The sequence below is a fragment of the Pelophylax lessonae genome (genome assembly GCF_965119305.1).
Source record: "Pelophylax lessonae genome assembly, chromosome: 2".
In the NCBI taxonomy this organism is placed as follows: Eukaryota; Metazoa; Chordata; class Amphibia; order Anura; family Ranidae; genus Pelophylax; species Pelophylax lessonae.
The window spans coordinates 22,819,875-22,832,165 of record NC_138769.1 but is presented as its reverse complement, the minus strand read 5'-3'; the positions used below and the strand labels follow the sequence as shown (position 1 = coordinate 22,832,165).

Sequence of the window (12,291 nt, the reverse complement as noted above, 5' to 3'; positions counted from 1 at the left end):
CTGTCAAACTCACCCATTGAGCTCAATAGGAATACACTACAACCATGAGCTAAGCTTATAAAGTGCAGCCTTCCCTTTTTTATATATACGTTTTTATGGTTTGCGCACAAGATTTTTGACATTTTTGGCTTGTTGTAGTCACACAATGAGGGTTTTTTTTTTTAAATATATTTTGGTTTATTTTGGTTTGGTTATTTATTTTGGTTGAGAACCCTTCCTGTAAATTAAATCTTAGGCTACCTTCCTATCCGATAAAGTCCTGTCTATGCCTAGACAGAGCTTTGCTCCATTTCGATTTGTTCACGTAAACCCACCAGATTAATCAACAGCAACCCACCATTGTTGTAGAGCAGATCATTTTGATTGTGTATTATTTCACTTGTACCTGGCAAACAGAGGTAAATACCCTTGTGGGGAACGTTCTGAGAAATGCAGACATCTACACCAGTTTAAGGTCATAGTTAGCTCATTTACATTTGCCTAACTGGGCTGTTAAATTGTTGATGATATTTCTTAGCAAATTAATAAGCTGGGTGGTTGGATTTGGATAAAATTGTAAAGAGATTAACTTTAAAGTGTATATCTGGGCAAAGTGAAAAAAAAAATATTAATATTCAGCACATCTCTGTTAAGGCTTTGCCATGACGCTTGACCAAGGCTAGTCTTAACATGGCTTTCTAGCTTTGTCTTCATTGTAAAGGTGCCTGTCCTAAAACTGATAACTGGCCTCTATATGGACTACTGCCTACCTTCAAGGTCTACAGACCCCTGGCAGCCGATGGTCCCATACATTCCTTAAATATATCTTTAAGGAGTCTATTAAGGCTTTGCCATGACGTTTGACCAAGGCTAATCTTAACATGGCTGTCTAGCTTTGTCTTAGTTGTAAAGGTGCCTGTCCTAAAGCTGATAACTGGCCTCTGTATGGACCACTGCCCACCTTCAAGGTCTACAGACCCTTGGCAGCCGATGGTCCCATACATTCCTTAAATATATCTTTAAGGAGTCTATTAAGGCTTTGCCATGACGTTTGACCAAGGCTAGTCTTAACATGGCTTTCTAGCTTTGTCTTCATTGTAAAGGTGCCTGTCCTAAGACTGATAACTGGCCTCTATATGGACCACTGCCCACCTTCAAGGTCTACAGACCCTTGGCAGCCGATGGTCCCATACATTCCTTAAATATATCTTTAAGGAGTCTAATAAGGCTTTGCCATGACGTTTGACCAAGGCTAGTCTGAATATGGCTGTCTGGCTTTGTCTTAGTTGTAAAGGTGCCTGTACTAAAACTGATAACTGGCCTCTGTATGGACCACTGCCCACCTTCAAGGTCTAAAGATTTGGAAATCGAATGCCTTAGATTCAAGATAGGATCCAATGAGGGTTACATCGGTGCCTATTTCTAGCTTCCATTATCCTCCATATAATATGGACATTGAAAACCCTCTATGAACATCCAAAATTGGACACCTAAATGTTGCAAATTGTGTCACGTAGGAGATGTTGGACAACCCTCTTGCCCATGCGTGTGGCCAACTTAACACTAGCATTGAAAAGCATTCCCTATACTACACTAAATCCCAGTAGCAGATACTGAATGCATACTGTCTCTGGCTTCTTCTGAGCTTGGCATTTGAGATTCATTTTAATAGAAAAGAATATAAAGATGTGTGCACGTCTTCCACCGTGGAGCAGGTGTGGGCTTCGGTACAGACCTTTATCTCTGCTTTAAATGTGACAGTTCAGACTGAATTATTCCATTGTCTCACGTTTGCAATAAGAAGAAAGGAGAATTAATTTCTGACACATGAGCACAGCGTGCAATCAACTAGAAATTATCCCCCACTCTGACATCCCTATCCTTTCGTTGCTTACATTGTCTTTCTACATCTAGCCCGGTGTAGCAGAGATAAACGTACCCAGGCTTATTTATTTGCCTTGCCTACATAAAGGTATTTTCATTTTCCCAAGATGGCCTTGCTTCACCCAGCATGCAGTTATTATGGAAGCAGATATCTTTACAGCGATCAATATTTCATATTACCCAAGAAAGAAAAAAAAAGAGTATTGTGTAAATAGTCAAAAGGGAGATTTTTTTCACTTAGGAGTTAATGGTCGTAAAAACGGTGAAGGGGCACCACAATTATTTTGTCAGCTCAAAAAAAAAACTGAAAAAAACAGATTCATTGAATATGATGCCAGTTTAGTCACCTGACCTTCTTATTTTTAGCAATAGTATTTAAAAAAGAGAGCTTGTGAAATGCGTTTGGTAGGTTAGTCCTAACAGCAAATCAATTTGCTGTACATATGAACCCATTTAGAGGTGAGCAAGATGAATATGGTCCAAGCACAGTTGTACGGACCACTTTCCCTTGTTTAAGACTATTCGAGACTCTGTGCATGGAGCAACTGTCCTGGATTTTTTGTCCTGGGGGAGCACTTGTAAACGCGTTTCTTAGGTTAGTCCTTTCTGCAAATTGATTTAGACTGCTTCCTGTACATACCAACCCCATTGCATTTAGAGGTGAGCAAGCTGAATATGGTCCAAGCACAGTCGTAAGGATCCCTGTTCCTTGTTTAAGACTATTCGAGATGCTGTGCATGGAAAAACTGCCCTGGATTTTTATGTTTTGGGAGGGGTCAGGGGGAACACTGGTGAATGCATTTTGTAGGATAGTCTTATCTGCAAATCGATTTTGACTGCTTCCTGTACATACCAACCCCATTGCATTTAGAGGTGAGCAAGCTGAATATGGTCCAAGCACAGTCGTAAGGATCCCTGTTCCTTGTTTAAAACTATTCAAGATGCTGTGCATGGAAAAACTGCCCTGGTTTTTTATGTTTTGGGAGGGGTCAGGGGGAACACTGGTGAATGCGTTTTGTAGGATAGTCCTATCTGCAAATCGATTTTGACTGCTTCCTGGGTGAGCAAGCTGAATATGGTCCAAGCACAGTCGTAAGGATCACGGTCCCTTATTTAAGACAATTTGAGATACTGTGCATGGAACAACTGTCCTGGATTTTTATGTTTTGGGAGGGGTCAGGGGGAACACTGGTGAACGCGTTTTGTAGGTTAGTCCTATCTGCAAATCGATTTTGACTGCTTCCTGTACATACCAACCCCATTGCATTTAGAGGTGAGCAAGCTGAATATGGTCCAAGCACAGTCATAAGGATCCCTGTTCCTGGTTTAAGACTATTCGAGATACTGTACGTGGAACAACTGTTCTGGATTGTTTTGTTTTGGGAGGGGTCAGGGGGGAACACTGGTGAATGCGTTTTGTAGGATAGTCCTATCTGCAAATCGATTTTGACTGCTTCCTGGGTGAGCAAGCTGAATATGGTCCAAGCACAGTCGTAAGGATCACGGTCCCTTATTTAAGACAATTTGAGATACTGTGCATGGAACAACTGTCCTGGATTTTTATGTTTTGGGAGGGGTCAGGGGGAACACTGGTGAACGCGTTTTGTAGGTTAGTCCTATCTGCAAATCGATTTTGACTGCTTCCTGTACATACCAACCCCACTGCATTTAGAGGTGAGCAAGCTGAATATGGTCCAAGCACAGTCGTAAGGATCCTTGTTCCTTGTTTAAGACTATTCGAGAAGCTGTGCATGGAACAGCAGTCCTGGATTTTTTGTTTTGGGAGGGGTCAGGGGGGAACACTGGTGAACGCGTTTTGTAGGATAGTCCTATCTGCAAATCGATTTTGACTGCTTCCTGGGTGAGCAAGCGGAGTATGGTCCAAGCACAGTCATAAGGAACACTGTCCCTTGTTTAAGACAATTTGAGATGCTGTGCATGGAACAGCAGTCCTGGATTTTTTGTTTTGGGAGGGGGTCAGGGGGGAACACTGGTGAACGCGTTTTGTAGGTTAGTCCTATCTGCAAATCGATTTAAACTGCTTCCTGTACATACCAACCCCACTGCATTTAGAGGTGAGCAAGCTGAATATGGTCCAAGCACAGTCGTAAGAATCACTGTCCCTTATTTAAGACAATTTGAGATACTGTGCATGGAACAACTGATCTGGATTTTTATTCTGGGGGGGGGGGGGGGTCGGGGGAGCACTTGTGAACCCATTTCGTAGGTTAGTTCTATCTACAAATCGATTTAGACTGCTTCCTGTACATACCAACCCCATTGCATTTAGAGGTGAGCAAGCTGAATATGGTCCAAGCACAGTCGTAAGGGTCATTGTCCCTTGTTTAAGACTATTCGCGATACTGTGCATGGAACAACTGTCCTGGATTTTTTTTTTTTCTGGGGGGGACGGGGGAGCACTTGTAATTTATGTTTGAAATTTATTTTTTTTTTTTTTGAGTATTGCAGCCAACTTTCTTCCGTCAAAGTTTTCGTCCTGGATTGCAAAGTCTTGCTCTTTTGCCTTTGTTGCTTTGTGTTGTTAATTATTGCACTAAGTTTGACTGCACTGCATTGCACTACTGACAAGTCATTGCACAGGCGGGGGAGATAGAAAGCAGAACCAAGTTCGATGGCGGTGAGAACTAGCTAAGAATAAAAAAATAAAAAAAAGCTGGAATGGGTCTAACCCACTTTTAATAAGTTGATCTTCCTAGATGTAACCACAGTTGATTGCCTTCCTACCCTTTTATCCCTACTTGTTGATCTGTACTTTGTGAAAGAGCCAGCTTAGATATTTCAACACATCATCCAGTCAGAAGACTTTAAAAGGGTGTTTTATTGAGGTGTCGCTACCACTAATGACGTTCAGCCCGAGGGCTGAATTAAAAAAATAAAAATAAAAAAGCGAACGTTTACAACTTGCGTACCTGCAGGTACAACTACACCAAACTCTTCAGATGGAGACTGAATTACAAAAAAAAAAAAAAGTAGTATTCTATGATATGAAACTGCAACTGTGCTTCCGAAAAAAAAAAAAAGACATGATGTAGACAATGATAAATGATGTCTGTCCAATACTGAAACTGATTGGTTGGATTAGGGGGGCAGGGGGCGAAAACAGAGACTAATAGCCAATAATTAAGGCAGGATCTATGATAGGGGGTCTATGATAAGCTTTTTCACGGTTTAGTTGTGCTTGTGGAAGAGACATCGTTCAGGTCTTGTCGTAGAATATTTCCACCGGTTCTGGGGGAAAAAAAAGGACGAACAAGGCGGTCCTTGAACACATAAACCATGAGAAGAAGTCCAGGCTGCAAGTGATAAGGACGATGAAGTTTAATTGTCTCAGCCTTATGCTTTTCTTGGAACTTTAAACTCACATATTCGGTTATTCAATGCCTGCTTGCTGCAAAATCCTACTGAAATTCAGGCCAAAAAAAAAAAGTACTAGCCTGAAGAGGTGGGGTTTACACGCCCGCAATGCTGTGATTAGTTTATATTTGCACTAGACTGAGAAATAAAAAATAAAAAAAAATTTTAAAAATTACTTTCGCCTGGAGCCGACGATAATGAGAACGCACACAAACTGGATCGAGTGGCAAAAGATAAATAGATCAGTAATGTTGGGGGGTGGGGGGGGGGGGTGAGAGGTTCCAATTTTTGCCACGCCCCTTCCCCCCACCATATAATTTCCATTTTTGCACCCACCATCTGGCCAGTATCTGACTAAAGAAACCGGAAAAAAAAAAAAATCACAATAAACTTACCCAAACACGGCTCCAGCTTACTGCTTGCTGTCGTTTACATCTCCCCTTCTCGGTCTTTCTCGAACGGGGAAGTCTTTTTTTTTTTTGTGAGTTATTAGCTTGTCGGCGTCTCCTTTTTATTTTATTGTGTGCTAATAATAAGGCATTGCACTTTTTCCCTTTGTAAAACACGGGGAATATGTAGTTATTTTTTTTTTCTTGCAACAAATATTAAAAATAAAATAATATTTAAGCAGTTTGGAAGTTGACCAAATTAGCAAGTTTCCGACTTTTTGGCAACTACCATCTGGTGCTGGTCTTCGTAGGAAGTGTCGTTAGCTACTAGTTATTTTTAACCTATTGAAGCCTGAGTTCGGGGCAAGATAGCAGACGTCTATATTGTCGAAGACTATCGTTTCTGTTCACAAAAAAAAAAAAAACACCTTTCTGCCTTTGTCTATCGTCATGAAACATTGTAAAAACCCAATGGTCGGCCTACGATTTTTTTTTTTGGCTCGACCAATTAGACCAAAATACTTTGCTGGTCCCCAAGTTGATGTTTCTCTTTTTGTATTGTACATTTTACAGTAATATATTTTGATTAGGAATAAAACAACGTGAGCTAAGACACCTCCCCCCCCCCTTTTCTCCCCCCCAGTGAATCACTTTCCTCAGCACTAATTTCACTAAATGCTAGTTATCGATAGAACAGATTTTATTTTAGACTTTTTATTAACTTTTTAAAATTACTAACACCGTTCCTTGTATTTAATCTTTACAAGCAGTATCAACCTTTCATGTGAAAAAAGCAATGACTTAAAATAAAATAAAAAAAAAAAATTATATTGTTAGATTTAATTTTTTTTTTTTTTTTGTTTGTATTTTTGTTGTTTTATTTTTTTATATTGTCAATATGTATTTCTACTGTAGACCAAATATTAGAACGGAGGCTTAATTTCAGACAAAGGCAAACAGCGTGTAAAGGTGCAACAAGCAAAAAAAACAAAAAAAAAAAAAAAACAAAACGCCAAGAGCATCCACTGTATATGCTTAGCGTATCTTAAGAAGCCTTATTTTATTTTTTTGTTTTACCTTTAGGTCTCCAGGTGGCCTCGTAGGATTTGCCCGTCTGGCGGACAAAATAACAAGACAGCCCTTATCAGTTATAGGGAACTTTATAAGTAAAAAACACTATTTCATGTTTTTTTTTCATTCATATAGTCATGTTATTGTGTTCTTGTAAATTCCTTCAGTACCAAGACAGAGACACATTGCAGGTGGTAGTGAGTTAAGGAGCTGAATCTATAATAGGGACTCCATGTTTTAGTTAACACCTTGAGTTTTACTTCAATTGTACATATAGATTTTTATATTGTTCTAGTAGGAAAGGAGAAGCTATCTTGTTGAATGTTCTTTGTGCACTAGAGGGTGTACTTGGTACTATGCTGTAGTGAAGTCTACAGGGCATGGTCAATACACTCTAGCCAGTCAAGGGCATGCACCAGGTACCATATTGTGGTTTTATCTGCAGAGCATACAGGCAACTGTACTACAGCTCTGTGTATAGAATTAGCTGGTACTGTACTGTAGTCTCATCTGCAGGTCATTCCGGCATTCTTACCTTAGGTACCCCTTGTGGCAGGCATAGATTGTACCTAGGCCTGTGCATACTGGCCAAAATACCAGTGCTGTATGTAGAGAAGGTGCTGGGTACAACCAAGCCATTAAGCCTGTGCTTGGACCATGCCATACTAAAGTCTATTGCCCCTTCAAGTTTGTAAATATATCAGGCAAGTAGGTACAAGCTGTGAAAAATGACCGATAATTCAAACAGTGTGAAACTTACAACAATTTTTTTTCCTTAATTAAAGAAAATAAACGAATGTCAAAGTCCATATGACAATCAAATATCGTCTTCTGTTAAAGTTAAACCAGCCATTCTCAACCAGGGTTCTGTAGAAACCTTGTACAAACAAATGGCCACTGCCCCCACCTATTTTCTTTGATTCTGTAGAACCCTAGGGTTCCTCCAGAGGTACCTAGGGGTTCCTTGAGCAGAGGCTAACTGACCCCTTATGTGATGGTGCCTGCATAGTTCTAGGTCCAACACCAGTTGGTAGAGCCTGCAGCATGGCTCTAAGCATGGCGTTCTGACCACCACTAGAGGGGGGGGGGTCATTCTTCCCACTAACTTCCCTCTAACTTCCCTTGAGTTAAACCAGCCATTCTCAACCAGGGTTCTGTAGAAACCTTGTACAAACAAATGGCCACTGCCCCCATCTATTTTCTTTGATTCTGTAGAACCCTAGGGTTCCTACAGAGGTAGCTAGGGGTTCCTTGAGCAGTGGGTAACTGACCCCATATGTGATGGTGCCTGTATAGTTCTAGATCCAACACCAGTTGGTAGAGCCTACAGCATGATTCTAAGCATTTCATTCTGACCATCACTAAGGGGGGGGGCATTCTTCTCACTAACTTTCCTTGAGTTAAACCAGCCATTCTCAACCAGGGTTCTGTAGAAACCTAGTACAAAATAGAGGCCACTGCCCCCACCTATTTTCTTTGATTCTGTAGACCCCTAGGGTTTCTACAGAGGTAGCTAGGGATCCTTGAGCAGTGGCTAACTGACCCCTTATGTGATGGTGCCTGCATAGTTCTTGGTCCAACACCAGTTGGTAGAGCCTACAGCATGATTCTAAGCATGGCAATCTGACCACCACTTGATGGGGGGGGGGGACATTCTTCCCACTAACTTCCCTTGAGTTAAACCAGCCATTCTCGACCAGGGTTCTGTAGAAACCTTGTACAAACAAATGGCCACTGCCCCACCTATTTTCTTTGATTCTGTAGAACCCTAGGGTTCCTACAGAGGTAGCTAGGGGTTCCTTGAGCAGTGGCTAACTGACCCCTTATGTGATGGTGCCTGCATAGTTCTAGGTCCAACACCATTTGGTAGAGTCTACACCATGATTCTAAGCATGGCATTCTGACCATCACTAGGGGGAGCATTCTTCTCACTAACTTCCCTTGAGTTAAACCAGCCATTCTCAACTAGGGTTCCTCCAGAAGTAGCTACTGGTTCCTTGAGCAGTGGCTAACTGATCTCTTATGTGATGGTGCCTGCATAGTTCTAGGTCCAACACCAGTTGGCAGAGCCTACAGCTTGACTCTAAGCATGGCATTCTGACCACCACTAAAGGGGAGGCATTCTTTCCACTAACCACCATCACCAATGTAAGGGCCTTTTTCCCAATGACCACCAATGGACTAATCTCTTTAGGGTTTTTACATGAGACCTGAAAATTATTGCAAGGGTTTTTTTGTGTACAAAGGTTGAGAAAGCCATTCTATAAAGTAAATTTATAGAATGGCTGTGACTAGAGGCTATCTATCCAATTTTTGTCGTTAATTGCTGACCAATCTTGAGGGGTGGAAATCAGTAAGCCAAAATGGATTTCCAAGGATGATCTTTATTTTCCCAAAGATTAGGACAGCCCCAAGGGTCTCTACCTAATACATCCCATCTAAATGTCCATGCATGTTAATGCAAAGATCTTTTAGTGCCCAGTGCTTCCGACCATAATTGTTTGTCTGTGGCTGGTGTACAACTAGAAAACCCCCTTTACAGACTTGTAATGCACTTAATTTGGATAAGTGTGACACTGTAATTTGTCCTGTCCTTTTTTATTACACTTTTTCTTGAGAACATTTTAAAAAAAAAGATAAAAATTAAAAATGTTAGTTTCAATATTTTTCACAGCCTGAAAGCCTGCTAATAGATCTTAATGACTAAGTCAGCTGTTTCAATTTTTAATTTTTAACTTAAGCTGTTTACCCTTCTCTGAATGCAATTTCAGAATCACCACAAAAGAAACCTTATTTGTACATTGTGTGCCCTTGACTGAAATTGTCTTGCAATGAGAGGTAAATGTTAGATTTTTTTTTTTCAAAGTCTTTGGAAAGGAAGGAGACCTATTTTTGTTGTGTAATATTTTCTATTTTTGAATGCATCTTATTGGTATAAGACTGTTTTTAGTTTGTTTTATTTTCTTTTTTTCTTTTTTTGGTGAAGGCATTAATAACAAAAAAAAATAAATAAAAAAAATAAAAAAAAGTCGAAATAATGGAGAGACAATTTGAAACAATCTATGATTGCCCTTACGGATATGCTGCAGTTTTGAGACGTTAAAGCTGATTTGTCAATGAGTGTTAAAGATGGATAAGAATTTTTTTTTTGTACTTGTTAAGATAATATTTGTATCCACTGCTGTTTATTTTGTGTTGAAAAGGACGTAGAAAAGGGATTGTTGTGTTTTCAAGTTTAATTTTTTTATTGAGAAGAAAAATATTATTTATGAGATGTCAAACACTGGACTTGGAGTTTAAGTGTAAAAAGAAAAAAAACAAAAAAATATATATTTCCAGTCATCCATGGAAAACGGTGTTCCCCCTCCTTTTTTTCCCTCCATATAACAAATTTCACATGTACATATATAATCAATCAAAACAGACCTTAATGAAACTTTAGATGAGCAAAGTTGATGATCATGGTTTGCAAAGATTTTGAAAGATAATTATGAGTTTAGTTAGAAAAGTAATGATGAACTCAAACAATTATACTGACTGATAAAGGAACTGACGTTGGATGCCCACCATGTTGCCCTAACCATGTTCTTGTATTTTATATGCTGCTTCCTTGCTTATATCAGGCAGTTCTTGCCATTCATGAAACCATTGAGGTGAGGCATCCACATCCATGTCATGTAAGAAAAACACAATGGATCATTAACCGACATTGGGTAACCCACCAAATCTGGACCACGCACAAAACTCCACACAATATAAGAAGTCCAGTTTTGGATGGGCTTATCCTTTCATAAGTCAAGCCACCCAACTTCAGAAAGTTTTGGTTTTAAACCCTGATGAAAAATTAAAAAAAGGAGAGGAGGAAGGGGACACCGTTGACAGTCAACACAAATATCATTTCTGGTCTTGAGCTGCGGAATTTCGTTTATCATCCCTGACCTTTTTCCATCCTAAGCTTTAATTTTAACCAAATTCACAGTCACTTCGGACGGACCCTGAGAGGCACGTTCTTCCCCGTTTGGTGTGAGCACAAGAAAGCACTTTAGGTGCTTGTTAATTCCATTGCCCCCCCCCCACCCCCACCCTTCCATTCACTCCTCGTATCTTCCTTGAGCAATCATACAGTTTCTAGTATGTGCCTTCTTTTCTGCTTTTATAAAGTAGCCCAGCTGGAATTTCACTGCCCACTGTCTCGTACGCCGTCTTTTTCAGAATCAGCACAATCAATCAATTTTTGAAGCCACACCGTTTAGCCGTGCAAACACATGGTGCATCTCTAAAGTTCTGGCTTGGAATATCCTTTTGACGTCTTATCTTAAAAGTCTGTCACTACCTTAAGAATCCATTAATCACAACTGTGAGAATTATTTCAGTTAAAAAAAAAAACATAGAGTGTGGCCTTAAGCTCATCACAAATTCCCATGACTTAATTCACCTACGTCCATCTATTTATTTATTTATTTCTGTCCCATCAGTCTCGGACCCAGGGTGTAAAACGGTTCATCGGACAGTTGTCGTGGATTGATCCAGTTAATTGCATAGACAGGTTTAGTGCTTCCTACCACAGCCGTTGGCCCCCACAAATAACCTCTTTAGGTTCTGGTTGGGCCCTTCGTTGTATTTCAAAATGTTTCCGAATCTTGAAGATTAAAAGACTTCATCACTGCCAGATAAGTGTTTATCTTTCACTGTGAAAACTGCCTTCTTAAAGACTTGAATTTTACGTCTATTTAATTTTACTAACTTCTCATTTTTGCCCTCTTCCTGGTCCTTCCCAAGTGACATATTTTTTTATTTTTATAATTAAAAACCAAATTCAGGATGGAAAAAGTCTTGTAATCAATACATAAAAAAGGGGTCGATCTGTATGTGCCTGTATTTTAAGGCCACCGTACATGGCTTGAGGCCACCATACATGGCTTGAGGCCGCTGGACATGGCTTGAGGCCACCATACATGGCTTGAGGCCGCTGGACATGGCTTGAGGCCACCATACATGGCTTGAGGCTGCCGTACATGGCTTGAGGCCACCGTACATAGCTCAAGGCCACCATACATGGCTTGAGGCTGCCGTACATGGCTTGAGGCCGCCGTACATGGCTTGAGGCCACCATACATAGCTCAAGGCCACCATACATGGCTTGAGGCTGCCATACATAGCTCGATATTCTTCATTCAGCCAATGGCTCGAGTCCACCATACATAGCTCGATATTCTCTCATTCAGCCAATGGCTCGAGTCCACCATACATGGCTCGATATTCTCTCATTTAGCCCATGGCTCGAGGCCGCCATACTGTACATGGCTCGATATTCTCTCATTCAGCCCATGGCTCAAATCAGCCATATATGGCTCGATATTCTCTCATTCAGCCCATTGCTCAAGGCTGCCATATATGGCTCGATATTCTCTCATTCAGCCCATGGCTCAATATTCTCTCATTCAACCCATAGGAAGAATGAGAGAAAATCAATCGGTTCCTCATGCATGCTGGATGAATCTTCAAATTTCTACTGCCGACTTTTGTGATCAGGCAGCCACCAGTGACACTGCTGAACAGTGACTGCATCTACTACGATGTAGTCATGCTCAGG

The 12,291-nt window shown here is 40.5% G+C and overlaps 1 long non-coding RNA gene across 1 annotated transcript; it reads right to left on the bottom strand.

Annotated features, from left to right (window-relative positions):
* Positions 1-7,536: 7,536 nt before the first annotated feature.
* On the bottom strand, positions 7,537-8,821 carry LOC309547769. The gene is made up of 4 exons (XR_014224982.1): positions 8,466-8,821; positions 8,333-8,412; positions 7,630-7,772; positions 7,537-7,575 (listed from the first exon to the last, which is right to left on the bottom strand). It is a non-coding gene; the product is annotated as an uncharacterized lncRNA (long non-coding RNA).
* Between the last annotated feature and the right edge of the window lie 3,470 nt (positions 8,822-12,291).